This window comes from Lissotriton vulgaris, chromosome 10 (genome assembly GCF_964263255.1).
Source record: "Lissotriton vulgaris chromosome 10, aLisVul1.2, whole genome shotgun sequence".
NCBI classification, from domain to species: Eukaryota; Metazoa; Chordata; class Amphibia; order Caudata; family Salamandridae; genus Lissotriton; species Lissotriton vulgaris.
Window position 1 is genome coordinate 863,714,484 of NC_141698.1, and position 19,629 is coordinate 863,734,112.

Consider the following 19,629-nt stretch of genomic DNA (forward strand, 5'->3'; position numbering starts at 1 on the left):
TTTGACCATGCATTTGCATGACCTAAAAAGAGCAAAAAGGAAAATCAATATGGTTACCCTAAATAGGGTGGCTCATACAGGTGCAGTCACCCGGAACACCAAATGGCACATTGGCCCTGTAAAGGAAAATGACAAACAGGACACACAACATAGATAACACACATAAAGTTATTTGAAACATTTTGGTCATACTCATTGTAAAAAGTTGTCTTGCTTCATGAGCATTCAAGAACGTCTGGGGTTGATTGCTAATTTTGCAATCTAGAAGGATAAAGGATCGTTTTCAGTATTTTGTACTCACTTTTTGGATGGGAAATGGTGTTTTTGTTTACCCAATACTCACAGACTCGGGACGAGTTTGCCTCCGTGCTACCCCACACGCTGCTCCGCTGGTAATGGCTGTGGATGCATGCTGTGTGCTTTTTATGCTAAGATTCCTTAATTGGTTTGGCAGTCATAGGCTAATTGTCGGATGCGCCTGATGCCCATACATGGATAATCCGTCTGCTTAATGGTTAGTAGACACACCTTATATGGTCTGTCCGGTGAAGCAAGCCAGCGTAAACACTCAGCCTGGGTGCGGTGGAGGTGGCTACAGGCGCGCATGTGCGAAAGTTCTATGACGTGCGCATGCGTGTAGCAAGTGGCCTTTCCAGCGTGTTGATCTCTAAAAAACGCATGCGCGATTGGGAAGCGTCTTTGCCTGGCAGCCCATGCGCGAATATTCGTTCTGATATGCATAGATTAGGGATTGTTATAGCGACGCAAGATATAGTGCAACGCGAGCGGTGGATTGTTGTGGCAATGTATTAGAGAGCCCCTTATCTTAATTCACAAATTCACAATGTGTGAACTGCCATTATGGTCATGTAGGTAAAAACGTTGCAATAAGCCTGTAGAGGGTCCTAAGATCTTGACCCAAATTACTGTAGGGGGCGTTTTGGTTAGCTGGACAGCTGAATCACTGTACGGGGCATTGTCGCAGGGATTCCGTTCTCTTACAGAACTGTGCATTGAGATCAGGAACCTCAGTGAATTAGGGTGACCCAAAACTCACCTCAGTATCCAAAATCCCCTTACCTGGCTAGCTACAGTGTCTCATTGGTCGTAACAAACTACCAATGACTTAGACAAACCAGAACATGAACTTAGATTACCTCAGGTATCGTGGAACACATGAACACTCTTTCGCTCTATAATCATTTCAAACCAGAACGGGGAGTAAAGAAGACACATGCAATTTTGAAATATTTATTATTCATTGCAAGGTTCCCAAACGCAGTATCTTATATAATACCAGAATACATATTATAAAAATCAGAGCTATCAGCATTGTCACTAATTCATAATAAGCAAACGGTGATAGCATCTTATAATGCAAAAATCAATAGAAATCTGTATCACCTATATTTCGCGCACCCTATTTAGCATACTATATTATATCTAAGAAGGTCTCAATTGGGTTTTAGCAGGGCGGGCCCATACCTCTAATTCTCAGTATGAGAAGATCACATCATCAGCTACCAGCTCTCTGCATGCGAAGCACCATCAAGTCTGTTTTTGCATTCTAAGTAAGTCTATCTTAAACCCGCTTAGAGCCCAATGTTGGCAGCAACTGTATTTGTGTTATGTCTAGTGGTGCGAGGATCGGAGCTCCCAGCAACCTTGTGTAAGGTTATTCTTAGAGGGTTCAGCACTCACTGTTCAGACAGTGTACCAAGCATGACTGATATCAGAGCATAAACATATTATTCTCAAATAAATCACATCTTTCGTCTAGGTTGAAAGCTACAATAACAATTAGGTGTCGTGTGCAAACTGAAGCCAAAGGAAAATATGTTGTTTAAACACTTAATAAACTCATGCTAACTTAACACAGTATATAGAAAAGCAGCATCTATATGACACCCCCCTAATGATCCGAGGACGGTCAAAATTCACAAGCCAATATTATAATAAAGGCATAACATGAAAGCAGAGTTCAACAATATTGAGCCAAGCTAAAAAATGTATATAAAATGTATATAAAAATATGTATGAATGCCTATAGTGGCCAAACAAAATGTAATAAAAAGTCTTGAACTTGAGGCCAAATATAAAAGCGTAGGCCCAGATCATATAAAGTTGAATTATCATTCAGAATTACTAAAAAGTCACGTGCCATTATAATGAAAGTCTCCAAAGCAACTCATGGGTGGATAGAGTATGCAAAATAGGTAGCAACAGCTTCCAACATGAAATCACTGTCATCATCCGAAAACAGTTCATCCATCCAATTAAGCAATGGGAAAGAACATACATGCTCCTCCAGCACCGGACCCTCCTGCAATATCAGAGGACAACTCGGTGGGTTCTCCAGAACGCCATGTGCCAGAAACTCATGCGCCGCTGCGGGTATGTCCCACTGACCCATTAGTCCATGCATCGCTGCTAAGGCCATAATCCTTTCGCCAGAAAAAACCAACTCGTGAGCAACTACGGGGCCCATCAGGTGATTAAAATCGACGTCAGGAGAGATCGGCAAGCAGAGACACAAATCAATGGCCCAGTCGAAATCGTAGCTCAGGCACTGACACACAGGCTGGACACATGTGAAATAGGAAAATCGAAACGATAATCCAAATGCCGTGCTTAAAGTCGCAAGCGGCAGGGTGACATAGTAATCAAGCATCCAGTTGCGAAACAGTGTCAGAAGGGACTGAGCGGCTTCTTGCGCCGGATGGGCATCCATGTTTTAGGAAGCAGAATAATATCAACACGCCTGCAGCTAAAGCCAGCAAAACAGGGAATCCGCCAAACAAACTTGAAAATATAGAATGGAAGAAAGCGGGGATGACACCAAAAATCTTTTCAAAAGTAGTCACGAGACCACTGCTAACCAATTTAAAAAAATGAGCTAAGCCAGACGTGGAGGACGCATTAAAGATTTGATTAACTAATTCGCAGAAATGAAACGGCAAGTCAGTATTTAAAAGTGCCTGCACCTCTGTGCATGTGTAAGCTATGTGAAGGACATAAGTTTCACGGGCCGAGCTCAGGGCCACTTTCTTTTGAGACAAAAGAGCCCTTATTCTGCTCATACCATTGAACTCCGCTTTCAAGGTTGGGATGCGCGGCCAGATGGAAACATCTGAATTCCCATGTGTGGGAGGATATAGCAAATTTTTGCAACACACCACACGTTCTGATACAGTAACCACATAAGCGATACCGACCATTAACCCACAACAATCCTCGTTATTCACAAGCAAATAACTACTGTTTGTCAATAACGTAAATGTGGGAACTATTGCTGGAACTGGCGTGCCTTTTTAAACACAGGCTAAATTTGGCCGGTCCTGATTACAAGAACCATGCAATGGATGTGTCTGCATATCAGTGAACGGTCAGGCGACTGTGTGCATTCTTCACCATTCAGATAAACTTCCTTTCCATTTTTCAGACATCTGTAGGTGTATGGTAAAGACCATGCCTCATGGAGGAAAGCACTGCCTAGTGGTTCATATCGCCCTATTGCAATATACCGCATACAGTTAGTAAATTTGTACAAAGCAAATGGTAACGTAATAACTCCATGGATAAGCCATGTTGCAGCAGCTGCCTCAGCTACAGAAAAGGGCAAAGATTCTAACTTTTCAATATGTAACATAGAAAATGATGCATCTCGCATGGAAAGCATGCGCTGCTTGTCAGTCAAATTAAATGGGGCAAATAGGGAGGACACGTTCATGTAACTCCAGGGCACGCGGCTCGCCTTAAGAGTCTGTAGTGTCCATGCAAACTGCATCGCAGAACGCAATTGATTTTGACCATGGTTCAATACAGACACCTCATCATTCACAATGTTAACTACAGAAGAGACAATATTATTCAACGTGTAAATTCGGGAAGAAAGCATGTTAATACTGTTATCGACAACTGCAAGCACTTTTTCCAAATTTGCTTGGTCAATCGCCCTTAGGCGCTTAGCAGCCTCAATTTGTGAAAATTTCCACATTTCATTGTAAACCGCATATATACACCGTTTAGATCTACCATTAGCCGGGCCTTTTATAAAATCATTTAAGTCCACATTATCATTTAGCTGAGACAGATGTAGTTTAACTGCAACTAACGTGGAATGTTGTTACCAATTCTGACACAGTTTCCCCACAGAGTAAGTAGTGACAGTATAATCAGTTTCAAAACGGGGTTCAGGTCTGACTTGTGTGAACCCTTCAGCCAAACCCAGAAAACGACGTTGGCAAGAATCAGCACTCCTATGCCACATCAGCCAACCCTTCGGATCCAAACTGAATACATTAAAGGATGAATTGTGCAATAGAGTTTGTAACTCACGAATGGACAATTCAGTATAATTACCCACACCTGAATATTCTTCCAATTCAGGGATAATTGGTCTATTTAATTTTTTAGAAGTAGCCAATCCAAAGCATGTTGTTTGGGAAATAGTAGAATTTAGAAACAACATGTGATTCGGGATGAGACATGCACGGTGCAAAGCCTCAGTGCCTTGTACCTGCCAATCTTTGGTACCCCAAACCGATTTAAGGTCAATTGTTCCTTTCCATAACTCGTAGCCATCTACAGCTAATTTGTCTAGAAAGGACTTCGAATACAGCAATTTTGTATCGGTAAGACTAACTTTGGACATGGGCTTTTGTGTCATTTTGAAATAAAATGACTCAGGATTTGATTGATTAAAGTCTGTAAAATAAGTGTATTTTTTCAGAAATGTGCTGGAGCTGCCTCCCAATGGAGCTGGGCAATGTTCCCACTGTGTGTAATTTACAGCAACCCTCCTGGAATTTGTCTTATGCAGAAAGTGATTACCATAATGTTGGAAGCAAAACAAATCACCATAATTAACAGAATCTAAGTATAAATCCTCAGCATCAAACGCAGCATAATATTTCAAATCAGAAAATAACGCTTCTACGGCCTGAATATCCCAATCATCAGAACGTATATTTTGTTTAACCACATCCCCCATGTTCACTCTAAGTACATTCGGAACATTAATCACTTCAGTGGGGCCATGTATCTGAAACCTAACCGCATCCCACACAATCCCATCTAGAACAGGCCAAGCAGTAATTTTGACTGTATTCAAGTCTCGTTTCAATCTGTGTGCTGAATGTGAAGAGGAAAGAGGGGCCAATGTTCCATTAAGGTACCGAATTTCTGTTCTTTCTTTGACATAGTGGCCATCGATCAGACGGAAAAAATAAAACACAAAACCAATTGACATAAAAAGATAAAATGAAAATAGAATCATCCAAATGTATGTCCAAGGGGGAATTACATTTTTTTTAAAATAAAGTGGTATATTTTACAATAGTTGAGGGTTTTTTTGAATTTTCTGAAACAGAGTCAAAAGAGAATCTGGATTGGTCGGCCAAACGAGTCTGCAAATCTGGCATTGATAAATCAGCTGGATAGGTGTAGTTCAGTTCATCATTGTTAGTAACAGGAATAGTATTTAATAAAGGACTGGAAATTGCAGGCATCTCGAGGGACACCTCCGGCTCACCACCAGAAGTAATAGCCAACACAGAGTGCATCACCATGGAAGGACAGGATACCGCCGGTGTCATGCTATGAAGAATCGGCCACCCTGTGTGTCTTGACATTGTCAATAGAGATAAATCTGTTTTCCTTACGACCTGAAAGTGGTGGTAATATGACTGTTCTTGTGCCCTTCACTCCAAGAACCCGGACCGGTGCACGATATGAGGGACCAAATTCTTTCTTGTTATCGATCTTCTCTCGAACCAGTTCTCTAACTTGGGGTAGCCAGCCAACTACCAGGATCTGCAACGCATCATCCGATGTGGAGGGCAAATGTTCCTTTGCTAGACTGTCTCTGGTCTTTTGTAGATCCTGTAAAACATTGCAATGTTCATCTACGTCAAAGGCCGCGGCCTGGGTCTTGCAGTCTAGACCGTCGAGGTCAGGGACATACATCTTGATACCAAAGAGCATTTCGTATGGGGTCCACCCACCCAGAAACTTTCTAGGGAGATTATTAAGCGCACGCTGCACGCCATTGAGATGGTCCAACCAGTTTCTGCCAGTGCCTATAACTCGAGCTGTCAAAGATTGCTTTAAGTCACGGTTCATTCGTTCCACTACACTGTTACCCTCAGGTCTGTATGGAGACGAAAACTTGACTTGGACCCCCAACGAAACCATAGCATCCTTTTACGCCTTAGAGGCGAAAGCCGGACCCTGATCCGAATGGAATGTACCACAGGCAAAAATCCCTACAAAGACTCGCAAATCCTTAATGACAGTCCGTGAATCAGCACTCAGATGGGGCCATACCCACACAAAGCGTGTGCATGAATCAACTGCTACTAAGATGTACTTATATGCAGTATCAGAAGAAAAAGAGCCGCAGTGATCTAAATAAACGCACCCCAGTGGTTTATTAGAAATGAACAACTGTGTCTGAGGCGGACGCGCAGCAGTTGAAGGCTTAATCTGCTGGCAAATGTCACATTGAAGGACATAATCGCGCGTCTGTTTGTACAGTCCCCGCCACCAGAACTTCTGTTGTAGCTGAGTTACAGTGGCTGAGACGCCCGCATGCGCAGACGCCACACCTTCATGAGCCGCTGTAATCAAAGTAGCTCTGCGATCCGAGTTGGGAATTAAACGTTCGCCAACATCAGGAATTTTCACATAAGGAACCACTGGGGTGTGTTTATTTAGATCACTGCGGCCCTTTTTCTTCTGATACTGCATATAAGTACATCTTAGTAGCAGTTGATTCATGCACACGCTTTGTGTGGGTATGGCCCCATCGGAGCGCTGATTCACGGACTGTCATTAAGGATTTGCGAGTCTTTGTAGGGATTTTTGCCTGTGGTACATTCATTTCGGATCAGGGTCCGGCTTTCGCCTCTAAGGCGTAAAAGGATGCTATGGTTTCGTTGGGGGTCCAAGTCAAGTTTTCGTCTCCATACAGACCTGAGGGTAACAGTGTAGTGGAACGAATGAACCGTGACTTAAAGCAATCTTAAGTGGTATGTGTACTTCGAAGGGAACCCCGCAGGATATTTACCTCCCTTCTCAGTGGCAGCAACAGCTGCCAAGATGTCATCATCTATCTTACTTTTGGACCTCGTGACTGCTGCAACTAAGTATTTTGATACTGCTGACTTCGCCGCTTCATCAGCAAGCGAATTACCGACAGCGTGGACTCCCACGCGCTGATGGCCAAGAGTATGAATCACAAACACGAGTGGTAACTTTTCTTTAAGTTCAGCCACTCGGACCCAGATCATTTTATGTTTTATTGTGCTACCTTTGGAATCACGAAATTCATTCTGAATCCAAAAGAACACGTTTTCATTGTAAGACTGGACACAGTAGTAAGAGTCACTTACGATCAAAGTCGTCACACTAGGATCTGCGTACTCCAATGCAAGCATCAGAGCACGAAGCTCTGCTAATTGTGCGGTGCAGTCCCCAAGTGTCTGCGTGTGCACGACACTGGACTTGAACTCATCGTTCACCATGGCACCGACCACAATGGCGCAAGCGGAAATGTAGGCATGTGCAGAGCCATGCGCAACCTGCGCTGAACCATCAGTGTAAATGATGCAAAGGAAATCCTCCAACGGCCGCATTGCTAAAGGAGCAGGATGAAAAAACTCATACTGTAAGTACTCCTGCGACCGTAAAGTGGCGTCAAAAATAAACGTGACATCCTGGGATGTCAAGGATTCTGCCCATTGAATCCACCGAGGGTGCAAAGCTTTGGAATTTGGTACACTGGCTTTCGTAACTGCCTCCAAGGCAGGACACGGGGTAACAACCAACATGCGTTTTCCCTGTGACAGGGCACGTTCCTTGAGAATTGCCATCTGCACAGCCGTCAAAACTTTCTCCACAGTGGAAAAGCGCATTTCAGCCGACGTTTACAAGTGTGACTTGTAAGCCATAGGTACTGTATCTCCTTCATTAAAAGTTAGGTACGTGAAACCTACCGTCCCAGGGACAATTCTTATCACCAGGTTGGTCTGTTTATCACGAGTCTGTAAGTATTCAGAAGCGAGCAAATCAGCTTGCAAAGACTGCAGAATAGCTGAATGCTCAGGCAGCCAGCATGATTTGGAAAAAGATGGTTGTATCAAAGCATACAAAGGCTTGATACGCTGGGCATATTCCGGAATGTATGTCCTTCGGAAATTCAAAAAGCCCAGCAAAGATTGTAATTTCTTAAGTGTTGTCGGAGAGCGCAACTGTGCGCATTTTTCCAGGAAGTGAGGAGCCAAGCCTTTTCCTTCATTGTTGAGTTCATAGCCTAGAAACAACACTGTGTACTCTGCAATGTGCGATTTTGCAAAGTTAAATTTGTAACCCATGTCTGCAAAGTTACAAATAATAGTGTTCACTCGACACAGATGCTCCCCAAGTTCATCGTCTGTGAGATAGATGTCATCCACATAGGAACAAGCATCTGTGTCGACTCTCTCCAACAGAGAGACAATGCGGGCGGAAAATACTCCAGGACTATTCTTATAGCCCATTGGGAGACGCCGAAACATTTTTTGGACACCGCCTTATGTGAATGAAGTCCATTGGGAACTTAGACTGTCCAATGAATGTGCATAAAAACCATTGGAAATGCCAAGCGTGGTTTTGAACCGCTTACGCACAAGACTATTTACAAGGGCAGAGCCGTGAGTATTCTGTACTGCACAGTTACCGCAATGCGAGTTTAAATGCCGGTAATCCAAAACCAAACAATAAGAGCCGTCCGGCTTGTTTACAGTAAAAAGGGGGTTATTCATCGGTGACACACATGTTTCAATTACACCTTGATATTCCAATTGTTCAAGGATCGCTGCGACCGAAGCTTTGGCCTCACGTCGTATGGGATATTGAGGTTGAGGCTGCGGCTGAGACCGTAAAGGAATCTCGTGGCTTGGGGACAATTTATCCCAGCCACACTGATTGCGGTACACAGCCGGTGCAAGCGCCAGAGCCCACTCTTCTGCAAAGTGCAGCGCTTCCACTCTCAAAACAGTGTTCGCGAAACTGGGGAGGATTACCTCCTCCCCTCTCGGAACAGCGAGCACAAAAGGTGGGGGCCAGTCAGCCTCCGAAAGCAAAATGTCATACATAGATGAAAGATTTTCCCAAAATACCCCTTTTATGGTACGCTGTATGTCACCTTCAATTAACAGGACAATTTGAAAAAGTCTATCAGGGGGAGCAACTCTTGTATCAGCTGGTTCGATCACAACATAAGTTTCAGTCGCTGTCACCTTCAGTAGTGGACGGAGGGCCTCTCTCACTATGGTAATCTCCGCCGCGCTGTCCAGCAAGGTCAGAGCCCACGTCAGATTCCAAAGCCGTGTTCTCACAATCTGGGGCATATCGATGCGCCGTTATGGCTGCGACTTTTTTGTTGGCAAACTGCGGTCTCTGAGGCATAGAGCCCTCCTGCTTGTCTGCACCGTTGCGCAGGCGGGGCTGACCACGTCCTTGCTGGCCACCCCGGCCCCTGCCGCCCCCTCCACCACCGGTTGACGGAGCCGATGAGTCCTGAAAGGAACGAGGAGAGCGTTGGTCAGAAGCCTGAAAGCGATCAGGAGATTTAATCATCGCGCAGTCGCGCAAATCATAAACACGTTCCGACTGCGCAGGCAAGGGAGACGCAGGGCGAGATGCCTGAGCCTGTTGTTGCTGTTGCTTACCCTGATTCTGTTTTTTAGGCCAATTTTGTTTTTTATTGGTATTGGGTTGAACTGCCGCTGCCGAAGTCTGTCCCTGGGGCTGCTTCTTCTCTTTATCAGAAAAAGGCTTAAGACCCTTGGCATTGCGGCCAACCGTTTTATAAGCCGCCACAATTATCCTCGCTAACTGACGGGGTTTTTCGGGATCGGAAACCGCCTTTAAAGCGTTAGCCACCTGAAAGTTCACTGCATCTCCCTTGATATTTGCAAGGATCAGATCGCAAACCACCTCAGTATCCAAAATCCCCTTACCGGGCTAGCTACAGTGTCTCATTTGTCGTAACAAACTACCAATGACTTAGACAAACCAGAACATGAACTTAGATTACCTCAGGTATCGTGGAACACATGAACACTCTTTCGCTCTATAATCATTTCAAACCAGAACGGGGAGAAAAGAAGACACGTGCAATTTTGAAATATTTATTATTCAATGCAAGGTTCTCAACCGCAGTATCTTATATAATACCAGAATACATATTATAAAAATCAGAGTTATCAGCATTGTCACTAATCCATAATAAGCAAACGTTGATAGCATATTATAATGCAAAAATCAATAGAAATCTGTATCACCTATATTTCACGCACCCTATTTAGCATACTATATTATATCTAAGAAGGTCTCATTTGGGTTTTAGCAGGGCGGGCTCATACCTCTAATTCTCAGTAGGGGAAGATCACATCATCAGCTACCAGCTCTCTGCATGCGAAGCACCATCAAGTGTGTTTTTGCATTCTCAGTAACTCTATCTTAAACCCGCTTAGAGCCCAATGTTGGCAGCAACTGTATTTGTGTTATGTCTAGTGGTGCGAGGATCAGAGCTCCCAGCAACCTTGTGTTAGGTTATTCTTAGAGGGTTCAGCACTCACTGTTCAGACAGTGTACCAAGCATGACTGATATCAGAGCAATAACATATTATTCTCAAATAAATCACATCTTTCGTCTAGGTTGAAAGCTACAATAACAATTAGGTGTCGTGTACAAACTGAAGCCAAAGGAAAATATGTTGTTTAAACACTTAATAAACTCATGCTAACTTAACACAGTATATAGAAAAGCAGCATCTATATGACAGCATTTTAATTAGATGGACAGCTGAATTACTGTAGGGGGCATTTTGGTTATCTGGATAGCTGACCCCAAGGGACAGCATCTTTCAGACCGTGGGTGTGTGTGCCCAGGCGGAACACCCATCGTTGTTCCTTCAGAAAAAGACCTGTTTCCGATGGCATGTGTTTGATTACAGTCCACAGTGTTGCTAGTGAGTCGCCATTTTTGTTGTGGACTTCTTGCAGCGAACGTTGCTTTTATGTTCACCCACTCTCGTTTTTTACAGGCCTCGTGGTCATGCCCACATATTCTAAACCACATGGGCATGTGATCATGTACACAACATTTTTAGTATTGCAATTTGTGAATTGTCGTTTCTCTCAAGTTGTACCATTTCTGAATGTCAAGGTGTTGCTTTTCTGCGTGAGATGACAACTACTGCAATTTCCACAGGGAAAATGTCCCTGTATCCCAATTGTGGTCTGCCTCGTTGTGGTATTTGGTTTGGGTCTGGTGTGAACCAGTAAGTCTTTGAGGTTCTTAAAAGTTAAGAGTTCAATTGGCATTACAGAGTCTGGAGGGGTAAAAGTCGACTTCAGTTTTAAGCCAGTGTCAGTGGTTTCAGCGGTTGGTGGTTTATCTTGAAAAAAGGCTTGTAATTTTAACTTTCGTGTGAATTCCTGAAGTTCCATATTCAATTTGAAAACGTCAGGTTTCTGTGTAGGCACAAAACCCAGTGCTTTGTTTAACACATTCCTTTGTGTGTCTGTCAAAGGCCAAGGTGTTAGGTTGACCACTAGGTCCCCCTCCTGCTCGTTGATGGCTGGTTCGGGAGGGATCCGGTCATGCTCCTGGTTGTTCGGGAGTTGGCTTGGTCCTGGTCTTCCCACGCGACGTTGTTGCCTTTCCGGTTCTGCTGTTTCCTCTGTCTCCATCTTCATCTCCGTGGTCTGGACCCTCTGTTGCCACTGGAATTGGAACCTGAGGACCCATTGTCCGAAACATCGCTGTCAGCATCGCTGTTAGAATATTTTGAAACCACATGCCCATGTGGTTTAGAATATGTGGGCATGACCATGAGGCCTGTAAAATCGAGAGTGGGTGAACATAAAAGCAACGTTCGCTGCAAGAAGTCCACAACAAAAATGGCGACTCACTACTTGGAAAAGCAACACTGTGTGAACGATTTAAAATGGACTGTAATCAAACACATGCCACCGGAAACAGGTCTTTTTCTGAAGGAACAATGATGGGTGTTCCGCCTGGGCACACACACCCACGGTCTGAACCATGATGTCCCTTGGGGTCAGCTGTCCAGCTAACCAAAATGCCCCCTACAGTAATTCAGCTGTCCAGCTAACCAAAATGCCCCCTTCAGTGATTCAGCTGTCCAGCTAACCAAAATGCCCCCTACAGTAATTTGGGTCAAGATCTTAGGACCCTCTACAGGCTTATTGTAACGTTTTTACCTACATGACCATAATGGCAGTTCACACATCGTGAATTTGTGAATTAAGATAATGGTCTCTCTAATACATTGCCACAACAATCCACCACTCGCGTTGCACTATAACTAGCGTCGCTATAACAATCCCTTATATATGCGCATCAGAACGAATATTCGCGCATGGGCTGCCAGGCACAGACGCTTCCCAATCGCGCATGCGCTTTTTAGAGATCAACACGCTGGAAAGGCCACTTGCTACACGCATGCGCACATCATAGAACTTTCGCACATGCGCGCCTGTAGCCACCTCCACCGCACCCAGGCTGAGTGTTTACGCTGGTTTGCTTCACCGGACGGACCATATAAGGTGTGTCTACTAACCATTAAGTAGACGGATTATCCATGTATGGGCATCAGGCGCATCCGACAATTAGCCTATGACTGCCAAACCAATTAAGGAATCTTAGCATAAAAAGCACCCAGCATGCATCCACAGCCATTACCAGCGGAGCAGCGATTGGGGTAGCACGGAGGCAAACTCGTCCCGAGTCTGTGAGTATTGGGTAAACAAAAACACTATTTCTCATCTAAAAAGTGAGTACAAAATACTGAAAACGATCCTTTATCCTTCTAGATTGCAAAATTAGCAATCAACCCCAGACGTTCTTGAATGCTCATGAAGCAAGACAACTTTTTACAATGAGTATGACCAAAATGTTTCAAATAACTTTATGTGTGTTATCTATGTTGTGTGTCCTGTTTGTCATTTTCCTTTACAGGGCCAATGTGCCATTTGGTGTTCCGGGTGACTGCACCTGTATGAGCCACCCTATTTAGGGTAAGCATATTGATTTTCCTTTTTGCTCTTTTTAGGTCATGCAAATGCATGGTCAAAAATCGCTGTAGGCACATTATAGCCTTTATTTAGTATTATGACACTCAAGTCAAGTCAAGTCAAGTCAAGTCAAGAGATTTATATAGCGCGCTACATACCCATAGGGTCTCAAGGCGCAGGAGGAAGGGTGGGGAATTACTTGTCGAATATCCAAGTTTTAAGTTGCTTTCTGAATGCTAGGTGGTTCAAGTAAGGCGAAGGTGAGTGGGAAGTGAGTTCCAGGTTTTAGCTGCCAGGTAGGAGAAGGATCTACCTCCCATGGTGGTTTTGTTGATGCGAGGTACAGTGGCAAGGGCTTGGTTGGAGGATCGTAGCTGACGGGAGGGGGTGTAGAAGGACAGTCGTGTGTTGAGGCATTCGGGTCCAAGTTCGTAAAGTGCTTTGTGTGCGTGGGTTAGGAGGCGGAAAGTAATCCTCTTATTTACGGGGAGCCAGTGGAGGTTTTTCAGGTGACCAGAGATGTGATCTCTACGCGGGATGTCTAGTATGAGCCTGGCTGAAGCGTTCTGGATGCGTTGGAGTTTTTTCTGGAGTTTTGCGCTGGTACCGGCGTATAGGGTGTTTCCGTAGTCCAGGCAGCTCGTGACCAGTGCGTGGGTGACCGTTTTTCTAGTTTCGGTGGGGATCCAGCGAAATGTTTTTTTGAGCATGCGAAGGATGTTGTAGCAAGATGATGAAACGGTGTTGACTTGTCTGGTCATCGAGAGTGAGGAGTCCAGGATGACGCCCAGGTTCCGTGCATGGTCCGTCGGGATGGGTGCTTTTCCAAGGGCCTCTGGCCACCAAGAGTCATCCCAGGCGGAGGGGGAGGTGCCTAATATGAGGACTTCTGTTTTGTCTGAGTTCAGTTTCAGACGGCTGTGCTTCATCCACTCGGCTACTTCTTTCATTCCTTCGTGTAAGTTGGTTTTGGCAGTTTTAGGGTCTTTGTTGAGTGAGTGGATCAGTTGAGTGTCGTCAGCGTAGGAGATGATGTTGAGATTGTGTTGGCGAGCGATGGCCGCAAGGGGGCTCATGTATACGTTGAAGAGGGTGGGGCTGAGTGACGATCCTTGTGGCACGCCGCAGATGACTTCAGAGGCCTCTGACTTGAATGGTGGGAGGCGGACTCTCTGGGTTCTTCCGGTGAGGAACGAGGTGATCCATTCCAGTGCTTTTCCTTGGATTCCAACGTTTCTGAGGCGTTGTAGAAGGGTGCTATGACAGACTGTGTCGAAGGCAGCGGAGAGGTCAAGGAGGATGAGGGTGACTGTGTCTCCATTGTCCAGTAGAGTTTGAATGTCGTCTGTTGCTGCGATAAGTGCGGTCTCGGTGCTGTGTTTGGCTCGGAAGCCGGACTGTGAGGAGTCGGGGGATTTGTTGGCTTCGGGGAAGGTGGCGAGCTGGTTGTTGACAGCTTTCTCGATGACTTTGGCCGGGAATGGAAGAAGCGAGATGGGGCGGTAGTTTTTGAGTTCGGTGGGGTCAGCTGTGGGTTTTTTCAGAAGGGCGCTGAGTTCTGCGTGTTTCCAGCTTTCAGGGAAGGTGGCGGAGTTGAGGGAGCAGTTGATGACAGCTCGGAGGTGTGGTGTTATGATGGAGTCTGCTTTGTTGAAGATGTGGTGAGGGCATGGGTCAGTTGGGGATCCTGAGTGGATGGAGTTCATCAGGCGGATGGTGTCCTCAGTGGAGATTGGGTTCCAGTCGTTGAGGATGTTCAAGGGGGGGTGAAGGTCCTGCAGAAGGTTGGGTGGGTTGGTCTCCGGGTCGGTTGTCGAAGCTGTTGTGGATGTCTGCGATTTTGTTGTGGAAGAAGGAAGCTAGGGAGTCGCAGAGGGCTTGGGAGGGGGTGATGTCGTTGGAGTTGGCTGATGGGTTGGTAAATTCTTTGACGATGTTGAATAATTCCTTGCTGTTGTGGGCGTTGTTATATAGTCGGTCTTTGAATGCGGCTTTCTTGGCAGACCGGATTAGTTGGTGGTGTATGCGGGTGGCGTTTTTGAAGGCGTCCCTGGTGCTGGTGTTTGGGTCTTTTTTCCAGGCCATCTCAAGGGAGCGACAGAGTTTCTTCGATTTCTTAAGATCATCGTTGAACCAGGAGGCGTTTTTGCTGCCTAGTTTGATTTGATGTTTTTTCAACGGTGCTAGGATGTCGGCGCTGTTGGATAGCTATTGGGTGAGGTTAATGGCTGCTTGGTCAGGGTTTGGGGAGTGGGCAGGGGGGTTTTGAAGAAGCGATGAGGAGATCTGATCGATGGTGATTTTGTTCCAGTTTCTTCGCATAGTAGGTTGAGGATGGTTGTGGGTTGTGGTCTTCTTGTAGATAAAGTGAACGCAGCTGTGGTCCGTCCAATGGAGAGCTGTGGTGTGACAGAAGGAGACATGTTTGCTGGCGGTGAAGATAGGGTAGAGTGTGTGACCTGCATTGTGGGTGGGGGTAGTGACAAGTTGTTTGAGTCCGAGGTTGGCGAGATTGTCCAGAAGGGTGGTGGTGCTGCTGTCATTGCTCTTTTCCAGGTGAAAATTGAGGTCTCCCAATAGAATGTAGTCCTCGGAGGGGAGGGCGTGTGGGGTGATAAAGTCAGTGATGTCGTCCCTGAATTGTGCACGGGGTCCTGGAGGCCGGTAGAGGAGGGTGCCTCTGAGTGTGGTCTTGGGGTCGGTGTGGATCTGGAAGTGGAGGTGTTCGGCGCCGGCAAGGTTGGCGTCAGAGCTGGTTGAGATGCGGATGGAATTCTTATGGACGATAGCGATGCCTCCTCCTGTTTGCTTGATGCGGTCCTTACGGATGATCTTGTATCCTTCCGGGATGGCAATGGTGATGTCTGGGGCTGAAGAGGCATTCATCCATGTTTCTGTTAGGAAGGCGACGTCTGGTGAGATGGTGTCTAGTAGATTCCAGAGGTCGATGGCGTGTCTGTGGACCGAGTGGGTGTTGAGCAGGATGCATTTAAGGTGGTTGGTGTCAGGTCTCTGTATGGTGTTGGTGGATGAGGAGTTGGTTTTGGTGCCGTCGAACTTGCAGGAGTTGCAAGAGAAGGGTCCATGGGTGTGTCCAGGAGCGGCTAGGGCGCAGTTGGGGGATCGGCTGGGGTTAAGGGCTAGGAGGGTGGTGGCATCGTAGGTGATGCGAGTGGGCTGGGCATTACGGGAACCAGGGGGTCTGGCGCTGAGCGCGGTCTTGGCGCGGACGGGCGCAGACGGGCTTACCTTTGGCGCACCTTCGGCGCGGCCGCAGCGCATTGGGACATCTGGCATTTAATGGATAGTGGAGGGGGCGGAGCGTGGGAGGGTCAGCAGCTGGGAGGCGGTAGCGGGGAGGAGGGGCGTGCCTGGGAACAACAACACAGAACAAAATGGAGGTCAAAGGGGAGGCGAGGCAGGGGCAGCAAATCGCCTGTGGCACCGAGAGTGCAATCGAACTACTTGCAGTTGCTGGTAAAAGTAAACACACAAAGTCGCGTACACAATGCACTGTGCACAAAGCAGGGCGGGCGGCGCTACAATTCCATGCGCTATGATAACAGGTCAATTAAAATGCGGAGCCTACGTTATGTTTATCAGCTTCTAAAATATCACTACGCAAATGTTACAAAGCGCAGGCGATACCTTAGTGTCCAGTTAGGGGTGCGATGTGGTTCACCAAGGGCAGGCAGCAGCAATGGGAGAGGAGCGAGGAGGGAGCAACCGGTCTGGAACGAGTCCGGGCGTAAATAGTAAATAGTAAATAGTCCTGCACTTTTGATTATTTACACAAACTATAGAGATACGTGAGTAAGGTGGGGAAGTTATGCCCCCGTCCTGAAGAAGGAGCATATGCTCTGAAACATGTCGACGCACACCAGAGGTACTGTCCATAGTCACGACAGATAATTACCTCACACTGCACTTCTTTTAACAGTACCAGCCCGGGGTTGTGAATAAAGTTTTTTCCTATACACCCACGAGCCAGGTACTTCTTAAACCTCCACTATATCCCACCACTCACATTAAAATACCCCTACCACTTCCACCACACACACCACACATAGTCCAAACTTTCAGTGCTCCCACGTATTCGTAGGTCGCAGCACGCCGCATCCCGTTAGAGGGTTGCGAAGACCCTATGAAGAAGCATGACACCAAGGGGCCTGTTGGTGTGTGATGGGTATTTTACAAAACACTGAGTGTCACCACACCTGTGGTAGACACTTTCCCTTTCCACTGTGAGTAAGATCACACTCTAACCTGACCTTGCCCCAAGTGACCACGCAACACCTCTCACTACCCTGTGGATGGGAGAACAACACAGGTGGAATGAAGCATCATAACAACACACCTATGTCTTTGGCAGAAGGGAACTGTAGCTTTTTGGCCCTGGACATACACCTAACTAGTATGGTAATTTACTAATGATTACACTGTCAATAACACATTGTTAAACATGATCTACACATGACCTGAATGAACAATATGACCTATACACCTGGTCACCTTCCTACATCTGACATGACCATTTGTAGGGCACTGTGATTTGAGATGTCAGGGCGTGTGACATGACTGACATAACGCTGATATAGCATCATATGTGTGGAGTTGATGTTGTGACTGTATACAGTAACAACTTAACCACATATGCAAATAACATTTTACATTCACCATTACAGTTAGTTTAGCATTGACTTCACAATCAATCATACTTTAAAATATGACACAAAACAAGGCATCATCATGTCAAACTGATGTGTACATGCGAGCTATTACACCATACAACGTTTGTGGTTGAGGATGAGATATTCATATGAGAACAGTGCTATAAAGTCTAGAACAGAACTGTCCATCACATTTGCATGCACACTATTAAAAATTGGCCACAGATTCAGATGTGTGTCTCATTGCAACAATCTGCCTTATGTGCATGGTTAGATGATATTTAAAATATGCATTCTGTCTGAATTGTTCTCACCTCCTCCTTTGGTGTGCCATTCAGCTGCTTGTACAGGGGAAGGACATTGTCCACCAGCATCTTCAGCTCCTCTTTTGTGAAGGCAGGGGCCTTGATTCCAGTACAGCCAGACATTGTAGCTCGCAAAGAATGTGAACAGCAGCAGAGAGATGGGGAGGTCTGTAAAGTGCACGTTCTGAAGGCAAGTGATCTGTGTAGCAAAACGCAAGGCTTATATCTAGACTGCATAGCCGTTCTCCTGTGTGGGCAGTCAAAGGGATAGGTCCCCGTTGGATGCATTTTCCAAAGTTGTCTAATGGAGTCAATTGCTGATTGACACTCAGCCTACCGGGCGGTTGAAAATAGCCGGCACTCCGCGACTAAGATTGCTACATTAGCAGTGGAAGTTTACTGTATCGGTCTTCACTGCAGGTGAACGCAATCAGTGAGCCACAACTGTCAACATAACATGTTACAGCCCGTGGCTGTGTCCGCCTCGATTCTGAACCACCTACCGCACTATTGAATCAAGGTTCGGTTGGTGACAAAAAACTTGAAAATGCTGCTGTTTGGTACTACACCAGGTTTGGATGCACTGTAGCGTGTGTTAAAGGAGCATAGCAATCAAATGCCCACATTCACATGAAGAAGTCACCTTGGCAGTACCCTGAAACACTAAACCAACATGAAGGTACACAGTACAGTTTCTGATTTTCAAATTTCTCTCAGGTAATATGCAGCCCATGTCCATTAACATGTGTAAATACACCATATAACAGTGTTGGAAGCCACTGTTACCCAGTGTGCGATTTGTGTGCTGTCCTGGTGGTAGGACTGTGTGTCAGATGTTCAGTATCCTACCTTCCCAGGCCTATACATCCAAAATTCAAGCACGCTACTCAGGTATTGAAACTAAATGAGACATTGTAAGTGCTCTTTGTGTTCTATACTTAAGTGCACATCTGCATATTAAGAAAGATGTACATTGTCAATGGGTTGTGTATGTCATTATATGGGCAATGCGGAGATGACAGCATGACAGTATCCACCATGTTACATTTGTCTGCATGAAGTGCTACGCGAAACTCAAGATATATGTGGTGTACATGTTGCAACACATAACATGATACTACTGTATCTATGACAAAACTCGCCCCAGTCATTAGACATACCTAAGTAATGTGTTCTTGGCTTGTGAGATTTTCACTATGTCCTGCTTGCTTTGGCATCAAAAATGTATTTCACTAGTGATACGAGTCAAGTATACTTTCCTTTGTGTGTGACTATATATTTGAGACATAATCAGAAATGTCATGTATGCAGTGTCATGTATACTGGGGTATGTTTAGTATATTTCTGTTCTGTGAAATATGGTTTGTGCAGCCATGGACAGTCATGTGTGGTTAATTGGTCTCTGGTGTTTGTCTAAGTACATGTTGCTGGGCACATTGTGATCTAACATCTACTGTGTTAACACTCGACACAAAGTTATCAAGGAAGAGCCGTAAGACAGCCTCCCATCCATAGGCCCTTTTCAGACCTACAAACCATGAAAGAGATGGACGTGATCAGAAAAT